Source organism: Lissotriton vulgaris, chromosome 12 (assembly GCF_964263255.1).
Source record: "Lissotriton vulgaris chromosome 12, aLisVul1.2, whole genome shotgun sequence".
Classification (NCBI taxonomy): domain Eukaryota; kingdom Metazoa; phylum Chordata; class Amphibia; order Caudata; family Salamandridae; genus Lissotriton; species Lissotriton vulgaris.
In genome coordinates this window covers 451310868-451325131 of record NC_141700.1, presented here as the reverse complement: position 1 = coordinate 451325131, position 14264 = coordinate 451310868, and the positions used below count along the sequence as shown (strand labels likewise).

The 14264-nt window shown below is 39.3% G+C and overlaps 1 long non-coding RNA gene across 1 annotated transcript in view; it reads left to right on the top strand.

Moving 5' to 3' along the window:
* Positions 1 to 923: 923 nt before the first annotated feature.
* LOC147676745 (uncharacterized) overlaps positions 924 to 14264 on the top strand; it is a 28912-nt gene continuing 15571 nt past the window's right edge. Inside the window, exons 1-10 of the long non-coding RNA XR_015302560.1 lie at positions 924 to 1046; positions 2375 to 2494; positions 3823 to 3943; positions 5270 to 5390; positions 6719 to 6840; positions 8168 to 8288; positions 9615 to 9735; positions 11062 to 11182; positions 12509 to 12628; positions 13957 to 14076. This is a non-coding gene — a long non-coding RNA (uncharacterized LOC147676745). The remainder of the gene's footprint in view (positions 1047 to 2374; positions 2495 to 3822; positions 3944 to 5269; positions 5391 to 6718; positions 6841 to 8167; positions 8289 to 9614; positions 9736 to 11061; positions 11183 to 12508; positions 12629 to 13956; positions 14077 to 14264) is intronic.

The following is a 14264-nucleotide window of genomic DNA, read 5'->3' as shown; positions in this document are numbered from 1 at the left end:
GACACAGTGCTTCGACTGGTTCCCATTCCTTTACCATTCCCCCTCCTACGTGGCTGGCAGTCATGAATACAGATAGTAACCTACTGCGTAACTTCTGATATCTCATCCTCCTGTGTGGTTAGCTTCCACAAGGACAATTGGTCCAGGGGTGTCTGACATCATAAAGCTAAAGCAAGAGGTTGTCTGACATGAGGTGCCATTCTGTTGCCGGGCAGTCTGACATCATAAAGCTAAAGCAAGATGTTTTCTGACTAGAAGGCCACTCTGTTGCAAAGCAGCTGGCATCATGAAGGTAAAGGAAGATGTTGTCTGACATGAGAGCCACTCTGTTGCCTAACAAGGAGTAGGATACATTTATCTTGGTAATGAGATGAGTTGCAGGGTAGACAGGATGCCCAACGAAAAGATGAGATGGTACGAAGAAAGAATTTAGAACTTTATTTAGACTTACACATTTGTATGAACGCAGGTTTGAGCATAAGAGTCTCAACTTCACCATTGCTGTACTGGTAGGATTTGGCTAAAGAGAAGATGCAAATTATGCTATTCATAGTTTCTATTATTCCTGTTAACTGTAGCATAACCCTTCCTCTCTCAACTTACCAGCTGGCTTAATCGCTACTGGTGTACCATATCCTAAAACAAAGGAAGTAAGAAGGGTGCGCTGCCACTTGGCTGGCAAAAAGATTTATATCCCAATGTACGTGCTACAATTGTTTAGAGAGTGTTAGCAAATGAGGCAAGGGAATGCAGAGAAGTATGAGAGGTTATAAACACAAATTGAGATTTGATTTTTTAATTGAGCTGTTGATTTTCACAATAAAACAGACTCCATAGTATTGATCTGGTTACCCTTTATAAAAATCTAAACTTTTTGTATTGCTTATACTAAATGTACTAACAGTGGACTTTTCCATCTGCAGATTATACTGAATGACCACCAGTGGCAGTGTTTCACAGCAGAGTTTCTCTGAATTGCCGAGACTGAAGCAAAAAAAAAAAAAGGAAGTCTTCTGGCATACTGCATCATTTTACCAATTTATGTGGTAAGTAAAACTCCCAATCATTCTTTTAGGCATTAAAAAGATGTAAATAGCATCGGAATGTCCTCACTAATTTATAGTGGGAGCCTGTGCCTGAATATTATTTCTGTCAAGATGGAAGTAATATGTATCACATTATGTTGGTCATGATAGTTAATAAAAGAATGACTGACTCAAACTCTACTAAAACCTGCTTTAGATCCTGGTGCTAGCAACGTTCTATTCGAGGAAATTGCTGCCTTTGAGACTGAAATGCGCCATCTCACTTATGAAAAATAGTGTTACATACTCAAGGAAGGAAGCTCATCTAACCTCTTCTCCTGCACTCTGTATGTTGGACTCTGATACTCAAGATGGATTGTTGTTAAGGTTAATCTGTCTTTGTACCTCAATCCCACTTTCGAAAAGGACACAGTGCTTCGACTGGTTCCCATTCCTTTACCATTCCCCCTCCTACGTGGCTGGCAGTCATGAATACAGATAGTAACCTACTGCGTAACTTCTGATATCTCATACTCCTGTGGGGTTAGCTTACACAAGGACAATTGGTCCAGGGGTGCCTGACCTCATAAAGCTAAAGCAAGAAGTTGTCTGACATGAGGTGCCATTCTGTTGCCTAGCAGTCTGACATCATGAAGCTAAAGCAAGATGTTTTCTGACTAGACGGCCACTCTGTTGCAAAGCAGCTGGCATCATGAAGGTAAAGGAAGATGTTGTCTGACATCAGAGCCACTCTGTTGCCTAACAAGGAGTAGGATACATTTATCTTGGTAATGAGATGAGTTGCAGGGTAGATAGGATGCCGAACGAAAAGATGAGATGGTACGAAGAAAGAAATTAGAACTTTATTTAGACTTACACATTTGTATGAACGCAGGTTTGAGCATAAGAGTCTCAACTTCACCATTGCTGCACTGGTAGGATTTGGCTAAAGAGAAGATGCAAATTATGCTATTCATAGTTTCTATTATTCCTGTTAACTGTAGCATAACCCTTCCTCTCTCAACTTACCAGCTGGCTTAATCGCTACTGGTGTACCATATCCTAAAACAAAGGAAGTAAGAAGGGTGCGCTGCCACTTGGCTGGCAAAAAGATTTATATCCCAATGTACGTGCTACAATTGTTTAGAGAGTGTTAGCAAATGAGGCAAGGGAATGCAGAGAAGTATGAGAGGTTATAAACACAAATTGAGATATGATTTTTTAATTGAGCTGTTGATTTTCACAATAAAACAGACTCCATAGTATTGATCTGGTTACCCTTTATAAAAATCTAAACTTTTTGTATTGCTTATACTAAATGTACTAACAGTGGACTTTTCCATCTGCAGATTATACTGAATGACCAGCAGTGGCAGTGTTTCACAGCAGAGTTTCTCTGAATTGCCAAGACTGAAGCAAAAAAAAAAGGAAGTCTTCTGGCGTACTGCATCATTTTACCAATTTATGTGGTAAGCAAAACTCCCAATCATTCTTTTAGGCATTAAAAAGATGTAAATAGCATCGGAATGTCCTCACTAATTTATAGTGGGAGCCTGTGCCTGAATATTATTTCTGTCAAGATGGAAGTAATATGTATCACATTATGTTGGTCATGATAGTTAATAAAAGAATGACTGACTCAAACTCTACTAAAACCTGCTTTAGATCCTGGTGCTAGCAACGTTCTATTCGAGGAAATTGCTGCCTTTGAGACTGAAATGCGCCATCTCACTTATGAAAAATAGTGTTACATACTCAAGGAAGGAAGCTCATCTAACCTCTTCTCCTGCACTCTGTATGTTGGACTCTGATACTCAAGATGGATTGTTGTTAAGGTTAATCTGTCTTTGTACCTCAATCCCACTTTTGAAAAGGACACAGTGCTTCGACTGGTTCCCATTCCTTTACCATTCCCCCTCCTACGTGGCTGGCAGTCATGAATACAGATAGTAACCTACTGCGTAACTTCTGATATCTCATCCTCCTGTGTGGTAAGCTTCCACAAGGACAATTGGTCCAGGGGTGTCTGACATCATAAAGCTAAAGCAAGAGGTTGTCTGACATGAGGTGCCATTCTGTTGCCGGGCAGTCTGACATCATAAAGCTAAAGCAAGATGTTTTCTGACTAGAAGGCCACTCTGTTGCAAAGCAGCTGGCATCATGAAGGTAAAGGAAGATGTTGTCTGACATGAGAGCCACTCTGTTGCCTAACAAGGAGTAGGATACATTTATCTTGGTAATGAGATGAGTTGCAGGGTAGACAGGATGCCCAACGAAAAGATGAGATGGTACGAAGAAAGAAGTTAGAACTTTATTTAGACTTACACATTTGTATGAACGCAGGTTTGAGCATAAGAGTCTCAACTTCACCATTGCTGCACTGGTAGGATTTGGCTAAAGAGAAGATGCAAATTATGCTATTCATAGTTTCTATTATTCCTGTTAACTGTAGCATAACCCTTCCTCTCTCAACTTACCAGCTGGCTTAATCGCTACTGGTGTACCATATCCTAAAACAAAGGAAGTAAGAAGGGTGCGCTGCCACTTGGCTGGCAAAAAGATTTATATCCCAATGTACGTGCTACAATTGTTTAGAGAGTGTTAGCAAATGAGGCAAGGGAATGCAGAGAAGTATGAGAGGTTATAAACACAAATTGAGATTTGATTTTTTAATTGAGCTGTTGATTTTCACAATAAAACAGACTCCATAGTATTGATCTGGTTACCCTTTATAAAAATCTAAACTTTTTGTATTGCTTATACTAAATGTACTAACAGTGGACTTTTCCATCTGCAGATTATACTGAATGACCAGCAGTGGCAGTGTTTCACAGCAGAGTTTCTCTGAATTGCCGAGACTGAAGCAAAAAAAAAAAGGAAGTCTTCTGGCATACTGCATCATTTTACCAATTTATGTGGTAAGTAAAACTCCCAATCATTCTTTTAGGCATTAAAAAGATGTAAATAGCATCGGAATGTCCTCACTAATTTATAGTGGGAGCCTGTGCCTGAATATTATTTCTGTCAAGATGGAAGTAATATGTATCACATTATGTTGGTCATGATAGTTAATAAAAGAATGACTGACTCAAACTCTACTAAAACCTGCTTTAGATCCTGGTGCTAGCAACGTTCTATTCGAGGAAATATCTGCCTTTGAGACTGAAATGCACCATCTCACTTATGAAAAATAGTGTTACATACTCAAGAAAGGTAGCTCATCTAACCTCTTCTCCTGCACTCTATGTTGGACTCTGATACTCAAGATGGATTGTTGTTAAGGTTAATCTGTCTTTGTACCTCAATCCCACTTTCGAAAAGGACACAGTGCTTCGACTGGTTCCCATTCCTTTACCATTCCCCCTCCTACGTGGCTGGCAGTCATGAATACAGATAGTAACCTACTGCGTAACTTCTGATATCTCATACTCCTGTGGGGTTAGCTTACACAAGGACAATTGGTCCAGGGGTGTCTGACCTCATAAAGCTAAAGCAAGAAGTTGTCTGACATGAGGTGCCATTCTGTTGCCTAGCAGTCTGACATCATGAAGCTAAAGCAAGATGTTTTCTGACTAGACGGCCACTCTGTTGCAAAGCAGCTGGCATCATGAAGGTAAAGGAAGATGTTGTCTGACATCAGAGCCACTCTGTTGCCTAACAAGGAGTAGGATACATTTATCTTGGTAATGAGATGAGTTGCAGGGTAGATAGGATGCCGAACGAAAAGATGAGATGGTACGAAGAAAGAAATTAGAACTTTATTTAGACTTACACATTTGTATGAACGCAGGTTTGAGCATAAGAGTCTCAACTTCACCATTGCTGCACTGGTAGGATTTGGCTAAAGAGAAGATGCAAATTATGCTATTCATAGTTTCTATTATTCCTGTTAACTGTAGCATAACCCTTCCTCTCTCAACTTACCAGCTGGCTTAATCGCTACTGGTGTACCATATCCTAAAACAAAGGAAGTAAGAAGGGTGCGCTGCCACTTGGCTGGCAAAAAGATTTATATCCCAATGTACGTGCTACAATTGTTTAGAGAGTGTTAGCAAATGAGGCAAGGGAATGCAGAGAAGTATGAGAGGTTATAAACACAAATTGAGATATGATTTTTTAATTGAGCTGTTGATTTTCACAATAAAACAGACTCCATAGTATTGATCTGGTTACCCTTTATAAAAATCTAAACTTTTTGTATTGCTTATACTAAATGTACTAACAGTGGACTTTTCCATCTGCAGATTATACTGAATGACCAGCAGTGGCAGTGTTTCACAGCAGAGTTTCTCTGAATTTCCGAGACTGAAGCAAAAAAAAAAAGGAAGTCTTCTGGCATACTGCATCATTTTACCAATTTATGTGGTAAGTAAAACTCCCAATCATTCTTTTAGGCATTAAAAAGATGTAAATAGCATCGGAATGTCCTCACTAATTTATAGTGGGAGCCTGTGCCTGAATATTATTTCTGTCAAGATGGAAGTAATATGTATCACATTATGTTGGTCATGATAGTTAATAAAAGACTGACTGACTCAAACTCTACTAAAACCTGCTTTAGATCCTGGTGCTAGCAACATTCTATTCGAGGAAATATCTGCCTTTGAGACTGAAATGCACCATCTCACTTATGAAAAATAGTGTTACATACTCAAGGAAGGAAGCTCATCTAACCTCTTCTCCTGCACTCTCTATGTTGGACTCTGATACTCAAGATGGATTGTTGTTAAGGTTAATCTGTCTTTGTACCTCAATCCCACTTTTGAAAAGGACACAGTGCTTCGACTGGTTCCCATTCCTTTACCATTCCCCCTCCTACGTGGCTGGCAGTCATGAATACAGATAGTAACCTACTGCATAACTTCTGATATCTCATCCTCCTGTGTGGTTAGCTTCCACAAGGACAATTGGTCCAGGGGTGTCTGACATCATAAAGCTAAAGCAAGAAGTTGTCTGACATGAGGTGCCATTCTGTTGCCTAGCAGTCTGACATCATGAAACTAAAGCAAGATGTTTTCTGACTAGAAGGCCACTCTGTTGCAAAGCAGCTGGCATCATGAAGGTAAAGGAAGATGTTGTCTGACATGAGAGCCACTCTGTTGCCTAACATGGAGTAGGATACATTTATCTTGGTAATGAGATGAGTTGCAGGGTAGATAGGATGCCCAACGAAAAGATGAGATGGTACGAAGAAAGAAATTAGAACTTTATTTAGACTTACACATTTGTATGAACGCAGGTTTGAGCATAAGAGTCTCAACTTCACCATTGCTGCACTGGTAGGATTTGGCTAAAGAGAAGATGCAAATTATGCTATTCATAGTTTCTATTATTCCTGTTAACTGTAGCATAACCCTTCCTCTCTCAACTTACCAGCTGGCTTAATCGCTACTGGTGTACCATATCCTAAAACAAAGGAAGTAAGAAGGGTGCGCTGCCACTTGGCTGGCAAAAAGATTTATATCCCAATGTACGTGCTACAATTGTTTAGAGAGTGTTAGCAAATGAGGCAAGGGAATGCAGAGAAGTATGAGAGGTTATAAACACAAATTGAGATTTGATTTTTTAATTGAGCTGTTGATTTTCACAATAAAACAGACTCCATAGTATTGATCTGGTTACCCTTTATAAAAATCTAAACTTTTTGTATTGCTTATACTAAATGTACTAACAGTGGACTTTTCCATCTGCAGATTATACTGAATGACCAGCAGTGGCAGTGTTTCACAGCAGAGTTTCTCTGAATTGCCGAGACTGAAGCAAAAAAAAAAAAGGAAGTCTTCTGGCATACTGCATCATTTTACCAATTTATGTGGTAAGTAAAACTCCCAATCATTCTTTTAGGCATTAAAAAGATGTAAATAGCATCGGAATGTCCTCACTAATTTATAGTGGGAGCCTGTGCCTGAATATTATTTCTGTCAAGATGGAAGTAATATGTATCACATTATGTTGGTCATGATAGTTAATAAAAGAATGACTGACTCAAACTCTACTAAAACCTGCTTTAGATCCTGGTGCTAGCAACGTTCTATTCGAGGAAATATCTGCCTTTGAGACTGAAATGCACCATCTCACTTATGAAAAATAGTGTTACATACTCAAGAAAGGTAGCTCATCTAACCTCTTCTCCTGCACTCTATGTTGGACTCTGATACTCAAGATGGATTGTTGTTAAGGTTAATCTGTCTTTGTACCTCAATCCCACTTTTGAAAAGGACACAGTGCTTCGACTGGTTCCCATTCCTTTACCATTCCCCCTCCTACGTGGCTGGCAGTCATGAATACAGATAGTAACCTACTGCGTAACTTCTGATATCTCATCCTCCTGTGTGGTTAGCTTCCACAAGGACAATTGGTCCAGGGGTGTCTGACATCATAAAGCTAAAGCAAGAGGTTGTCTGACATGAGGTGCCATTCTGTTGCCGGGCAGTCTGACATCATAAAGCTAAAGCAAGATGTTTTCTGACTAGAAGGCCACTCTGTTGCAAAGCAGCTGGCATCATGAAGGTAAAGGAAGATGTTGTCTGACATGAGAGCCACTCTGTTGCCTAACAAGGAGTAGGATACATTTATCTTGGTAATGAGATGAGTTGCAGGGTAGATCGGATGCCCAACGAAAAGATGAGATGGTACAAAGAAAGAAATTAGAACTTTATTTAGACTTACACATTTGTATGAACGGAGGTTTGAGCATAAGAGTCTCAACTTCACCATTGCTGCACTGGTAGGATTTGGCTAAAGAGAAGATGCAAATTATGCTATTCATAGTTTCTATTATTCCTGTTAACTGTAGCATAACCCTTCCTCTCTCAACTTACCAGCTGGCTTAATCGCTACTGGTGTACCATATCCTAAAACAAAGGAAGTAAGAAGGGTGCGCTGCCACTTGGCTGGCAAAAAGATTTATATCCCAATGTACGTGCTACAATTGTTTAGAGAGTGTTAGCAAATGAGGCAAGGGAATGCAGAGAAGTATGAGAGGTTATAAACACAAATTGAGATTTGATTTTTTTAATTGAGCTGTTGATTTTCACAATAAAACAGACTCCATAGTATTGATCTGGTTACCCTTTATAAAAATCTAAACTTTTTGTATTGCTTATACTAAATGTACTAACAGTGGACTTTTCCATCTGCAGATTATACTGAATGACCAGCAGTGGCAGTGTTTCACAGCAGAGTTTCTCTGAATTGCCGAGACTGAAGCAAAAAAAAAAAGGAAGTCTTCTGGCATACTGCATCATTTTACCAATTTATGTGGTAAGTAAAACTCCCAATCATTCTTTTAGGCATTAAAAAGATGTAAATAGCATCGGAATGTCCTCACTAATTTATAGTGGGAGCCTGTGCCTGAATATTATTTCTGTCAAGATGGAAGTAATATGTATCACATTATGTTGGTCATGATAGTTAATAAAAGAATGACTGACTCAAACTCTACTAAAACCTGCTTTAGATCCTGGTGCTAGCAACGTTCTATTCGAGGAAATATCTGCCTTTGAGACTGAAATGCACCATCTCACTTATGAAAAATAGTGTTACATACTCAAGAAAGGTAGCTCATCTAACCTCTTCTCCTGCACTCTATGTTGGACTCTGATACTCAAGATGGATTGTTGTTAAGGTTAATCTGTCTTTGTACCTCAATCCCACTTTTGAAAAGGACACAGTGCTTCGACTGGTTCCCATTCCTTTACCATTCCCCCTCCTACGTGGCTGGCAGTCATGAATACAGATAGTAACCTACTGCGTAACTTCTGATATCTCATCCTCCTGTGTGGTAAGCTTCCACAAGGACAATTGGTCCAGGGGTGTCTGACATCATAAAGCTAAAGCAAGAGGTTGTCTGACATGAGGTGCCATTCTGTTGCCGGGCAGTCTGACATCATAAAGCTAAAGCAAGATGTTTTCTGACTAGAAGGCCACTCTGTTGCAAAGCAGCTGGCATCATGAAGGTAAAGGAAGATGTTGTCTGACATGAGAGCCACTCTGTTGCCTAACAAGGAGTAGGATACATTTATCTTGGTAATGAGATGAGTTGCAGGGTAGACAGGATGCCCAACGAAAAGATGAGATGGTACGAAGAAAGAAGTTAGAACTTTATTTAGACTTACACATTTGTATGAACGCAGGTTTGAGCATAAGAGTCTCAACTTCACCATTGCTGCACTGGTAGGATTTGGCTAAAGAGAAGATGCAAATTATGCTATTCATAGTTTCTATTATTCCTGTTAACTGTAGCATAACCCTTCCTCTCTCAACTTACCAGCTGGCTTAATCGCTACTGGTGTACCATATCCTAAAACAAAGGAAGTAAGAAGGGTGCGCTGCCACTTGGCTGGCAAAAAGATTTATATCCCAATGTACGTGCTACAATTGTTTAGAGAGTGTTAGCAAATGAGGCAAGGGAATGCAGAGAAGTATGAGAGGTTATAAACACAAATTGAGATTTGATTTTTTAATTGAGCTGTTGATTTTCACAATAAAACAGACTCCATAGTATTGATCTGGTTACCCTTTATAAAAATCTAAACTTTTTGTATTGCTTATACTAAATGTACTAACAGTGGACTTTTCCATCTGCAGATTATACTGAATGACCAGCAGTGGCAGTGTTTCACAGCAGAGTTTCTCTGAATTGCCGAGACTGAAGCAAAAAAAAAAAGGAAGTCTTCTGGCATACTGCATCATTTTACCAATTTATGTGGTAAGTAAAACTCCCAATCATTCTTTTAGGCATTAAAAAGATGTAAATAGCATCGGAATGTCCTCACTAATTTATAGTGGGAGCCTGTGCCTGAATATTATTTCTGTCAAGATGGAAGTAATATGTATCACATTATGTTGGTCATGATAGTTAATAAAAGAATGACTGACTCAAACTCTACTAAAACCTGCTTTAGATCCTGGTGCTAGCAACGTTCTATTCGAGGAAATATCTGCCTTTGAGACTGAAATGCACCATCTCACTTATGAAAAATAGTGTTACATACTCAAGAAAGGTAGCTCATCTAACCTCTTCTCCTGCACTCTATGTTGGACTCTGATACTCAAGATGGATTGTTGTTAAGGTTAATCTGTCTTTGTACCTCAATCCCACTTTTGAAAAGGACACAGTGCTTCGACTGGTTCCCATTACTTTACCATTCCCCCTCCTACGTGGCTGGCAGTCATGAATACAGATAGTAACCTACTGCGTAACTTCTGATATCTCATCCTCCTGTGTGGTTAGCTTCCACAAGGACAATTGGTCCAGGGGTGTCTGACATCATAAAGCTAAAGCAAGAGGTTGTCTGACATGAGGTGCCATTCTGTTGCCGGGCAGTCTGACATCATAAAGCTAAAGCAAGATGTTTTCTGACTAGAAGGCCACTCTGTTGCAAAGCAGCTGGCATCATGAAGGTAAAGGAAGATGTTGTCTGACATGAGAGCCACTCTGTTGCCTAACAAGGAGTAGGATACATTTATCTTGGTAATGAGATGAGTTGCAGGGTAGATAGGATGCCCAACGAAAAGATGAGATGGTACAAAGAAAGAAATTAGAACTTTATTTAGACTTACACATTTGTATGAACGGAGGTTTGAGCATAAGAGTCTCAACTTCACCATTGCTGCACTGGTAGGATTTGGCTAAAGAGAAGATGCAAATTATGCTATTCATAGTTTCTATTATTCCTGTTAACTGTAGCATAACCCTTCCTCTCTCAACTTACCAGCTGGCTTAATCGCTACTGGTGTACCATATCCTAAAACAAAGGAAGTAAGAAGGGTGCGCTGCCACTTGGCTGGCAAAAAGATTTATATCCCAATGTACGTGCTACAATTGTTTAGAGAGTGTTAGCAAATGAGGCAAGGGAATGCAGAGAAGTATGAGAGGTTATAAACACAAATTGAGATTTGATTTTTTAATTGAGCTGTTGATTTTCACAATAAAACAGACTCCATAGTATTGATCTGGTTACCCTTTATAAAAATCTAAACTTTTTGTATTGCTTATACTAAATGTACTAACAGTGGACTTTTCCATCTGCAGATTATACTGAATGACCAGCAGTGGCAGTGTTTCACAGCAGAGTTTCTCTGAATTGCCGAGACTGAAGCAAAAAAAAAAAGGAAGTCTTCTGGCATACTGCATCATTTTACCAATTTATGTGGTAAGTAAAACTCCCAATCATTCTTTTAGGCATTAAAAAGATGTAAATAGCATCGGAATGTCCTCACTAATTTATAGTGGGAGCCTGTGCCTGAATATTATTTCTGTCAAGATGGAAGTAATATGTATCACATTATGTTGGTCATGATAGTTAATAAAAGAATGACTGACTCAAACTCTACTAAAACCTGCTTTAGATCCTGGTGCTAGCAACGTTCTATTCGAGGAAATATCTGCCTTTGAGACTGAAATGCACCATCTCACTTATGAAAAATAGTGTTACATACTCAAGAAAGGTAGCTCATCTAACCTCTTCTCCTGCACTCTATGTTGGACTCTGATACTCAAGATGGATTGTTGTTAAGGTTAATCTGTCTTTGTACCTCAATCCCACTTTTGAAAAGGACACAGTGCTTCGACTGGTTCCCATTCCTTTACCATTCCCCCTCCTACGTGGCTGGCAGTCATGAATACAGATAGTAACCTACTGCGTAACTTCTGATATCTCATCCTCCTGTGTGGTTAGCTTCCACAAGGACAATTGGTCCAGGGGTGTCTGACATCATAAAGCTAAAGCAAGAGGTTGTCTGACATGAGGTGCCATTCTGTTGCCGGGCAGTCTGACATCATAAAGCTAAAGCAAGATGTTTTCTGACTAGAAGGCCACTCTGTTGCAAAGCAGCTGGCATCATGAAGGTAAAGGAAGATGTTGTCTGACATGAGAGCCACTCTGTTGCCTAACAAGGAGTAGGATACATTTATCTTGGTAATGAGATGAGTTGCAGGGTAGATCGGATGCCCAACGAAAAGATGAGATGGTACAAAGAAAGAAATTAGAACTTTATTTAGACTTACACATTTGTATGAACGGAGGTTTGAGCATAAGAGTCTCAACTTCACCATTGCTGCACTGGTAGGATTTGGCTAAAGAGAAGATGCAAATTATGCTATTCATAGTTTCTATTATTCCTGTTAACTGTAGCATAACCCTTCCTCTCTCAACTTACCAGCTGGCTTAATCGCTACTGGTGTACCATATCCTAAAACAAAGGAAGTAAGAAGGGTGCGCTGCCACTTGGCTGGCAAAAAGATTTATATCCCAATGTACGTGCTACAATTCTTTAGAGAGTGTTAGCAAATGAGGCAAGGGAACGCAGAGAAGTATGAGAGGTTATAAACACAAATTGAGATTTGATTTTTTAATTGAGCTGTTGATTTTCACAATAAAACAGACTCCATAGTATTGATCTGGTTACCCTTTATAAAAATCTAAACTTTTTGTATTGCTTATACTAAATGTACTAACAGTGGACTTTTCCATCTGCAGATTATACTGAATGACCAGCAGTGGCAGTGTTTCACAGCAGAGTTTCTCTGAATTGCCGAGACTGAAGCAAAAAAAAAAGGAAGTCTTCTGGCATACTGCATCATTTTACCAATTTATGTGGTAAGTAAAACTCCCAATCATTCTTTTAGGCATTAAAAAGATGTAAATAGCATCGGAATGTCCTCACTAATTTATAGTGGGAGCCTGTGCCTGAATATTATTTCTGTCAAGATGGAAGTAATATGTATCACATTATGTTGGTCATGATAGTTAATAAAAGACTGACTGACTCAAACTCTACTAAAACCTGCTTTAGATCCTGGTGCTAGCAACGTTCTATTCGAGGAAATATCTGCCTTTGAGACTGAAATGCACCATCTCACTTATGAAAAATAGTGTTACATACTCAAGGAAGGAAGCTCATCTAACCTCTTCTCCTGCACTCTCTATGTTGGACTCCGATACTCAAGATGGATTGTTGTTAAGGTTAATCTGTCTTTGTACCTCAATCCCACTTTTGAAAAGGACACAGTGCTTCGACTGGTTCCCATTCCTTTACCATTCCCCCTCCTACGTGGCTGGCAGTCATGAATACAGATAGTAACCTACTGCATAACTTCTGATATCTCATCCTCCTGTGTGGTTAGCTTCCACAAGGACAATTGGTCCAGGGGTGTCTGACATCATAAAGCTAAAGCAAGAAGTTGTCTGACATGAGGTGCCATTCTGTTGCCTAGCAGTCTGACATCATGAAGCTAAAGCAAGATGTTTTCTGACTAGAAGGCCACTCTGTTGCAAAGCAGCTGGCATCATGAAGGTAAAGGAAGATGTTGTCTGACATGAGAGCCACTCTGTTGCCTAACATGGAGTAGGATACATTTATCTTGGTAATGAGATGAGTTGCAGGGTAGATAGGATGCCCAACGAAAAGATGAGATGGTACGAAGAAAGAAATTAGAACTTTATTTAGACTTACACATTTGTATGAACGCAGGTTTGAGCATAAGAGTCTCAACTTCACCATTGCTGCACTGGTAGGATTTGGCTAAAGAGAAGATGCAAATTATGCTATTCATAGTTTCTATTATTCCTGTTAACTGTAGCATAACCCTTCCTCTCTCAACTTACCAGCTGGCTTAATCGCTACTGGTGTACCATATCCTAAAACAAAGGAAGTAAGAAGGGTGCGCTGCCACTTGGCTGGCAAAAAGATTTATATCCCAATGTACGTGCTACAATTGTTTAGAGAGTGTTAGCAAATGAGGCAAGGGAATGCAGAGAAGTATGAGAGGTTATAAACACAAATTGAGATTTGATTTTTTAATTGAGCTGTTGATTTTCACAATAAAACAGACTCCATAGTATTGATCTGGTTACCCTTTAAAAAAATCTAAACTTTTTGTATTGCTTATACTAAATGTACTAACAGTGGACTTTTCCATCTGCAGATTATACTGAATGACCAGCAGTGGCAGTGTTTCACAGCAGAGTTTCTCTGAATTGCCGAGAATGAAGCAAAAAAAAAAGGAAGTCTTCTGGCATACTGCATCATTTTACCAATTTATGTGGTAAGTAAAACTCCCAATCATTCTTTTAGGCATTAAAAAGATGTTAATAGCATTGGAATGTTGTCACTACTTTATAGTGGGAGCCTGTGCCTGAATATAATTTCTGTCAAGATGGAAGTAATATGTATCACATTATGTTGGTCATGATAGTTAATAAAAGACTGACTGACTCAAACTCTACTAAAACC